Consider the following 1,426-nt stretch of genomic DNA (forward strand, 5'->3'; position numbering starts at 1 on the left):
CCCTCAGCCGGCCGCGCCTAAGAAGCCACGAGCCCCTGCGCCGCCGCCGGCGTCGCTGCAGGCGGCGCCGCAGCACCAGTACTATTACCAACACCAGCCCGACGAAGGTGCGTTCAATTTACTAGATTTCCACTTGAGAAGTAGAGCGCGATGGTGAAGAGCTAGCCCTGAAGCTTGTATGACAGGAGCAAGCTAACTGCCGTATGGCGGGAGGTCGTGAAAACTTGTTACATTTTACTGTGATACATACTGTACATTTTATTAAATAAAATCTATGATTATTAAAATTGTAAATAATTTCTATAAAGCGATTGCGTGTATCTTAGTAGAGTCGATATTTTAGGGTTAGTCCTGTAACAAGATTTCACTCGAATTGTTATTTAATGACACATTATTAGTGCCATTTTCTTGTAAATTGTAGAATTTGTGACTCTTGTCATACTCGCTACTGAAGGGGTGCTACCATTAATAATTCCAAAATCGTCATATTTTTTTATGGAATTAATACCAGTGGGTGTCTGTTGTATATATTATATTAAACAATGTATTGTATTTTAAAGTATTTGACTTTAGTTGGTACTTACAACTAGTGTATGCATATTCTTTGCTGTTAGCTGAAAGTGATTTTATTATAGAATGAAATGAATTGCATAATAGATTGACAGCTAAAAATAAGTGCAAGATAATGTATTAGAAAGGCCATGTCCTGAACTAAGTTTTTGTATTTCTATTTAATTGTTATTTGTTTATGCACAATTCTCAATTATTATGTAAATACTTTTGTATAATAGGAGAAAACATAAAATAAACACGAGTATAATGCTACGATGTGTTAAATAATTTTAGTGTATAATTATTCCTGGTAGCACCCCTCTCTTCGCCAAATAGGGATAACATGTACATTTGTAACTTATATTGTGTAGGATAACACTTGCAATTAATTATGTTAAATTTCTAAGTTATTTTAACTGTTGCTGGTTACTATGGCAGTCGATGTACATGTTATCACTCTGATGATACTGCTCATCTTGGCAATCCTCTCCTACCCCTCCTACCTTTATTACACACGCAAAGCAACTGATATGCATCATTGTATTCAGTTTTATTGCATTTGCAATTATTGCGATTGAGTGGAAATGCATTTAGTACTTACGCAAGATCAAAAGGTAAAACACTTATATTTTCAAATTTAATATTTAATGCAATATGAAAATAAAAGTCCATTCAAAATTTTAGTGGCACATGGCGCAAATTTGGGTTATGGAAGCTATGGGGCAGCGGACAATGACAGTAATTCGAACAGGAAGTTACATCACATTAAATCGCATCAACAAATCAACACCGGCCAGCTTGATAATTCTAGACCGATTGAGGAAATGCCCTATCAGGTATGATCATTTTATGTTGCATACTATCATTATTGATC

Source organism: Choristoneura fumiferana, chromosome 30, assembly GCF_025370935.1.
Source record: "Choristoneura fumiferana chromosome 30, NRCan_CFum_1, whole genome shotgun sequence".
NCBI lineage: Eukaryota > Metazoa > Arthropoda > Insecta > Lepidoptera > Tortricidae > Choristoneura > Choristoneura fumiferana.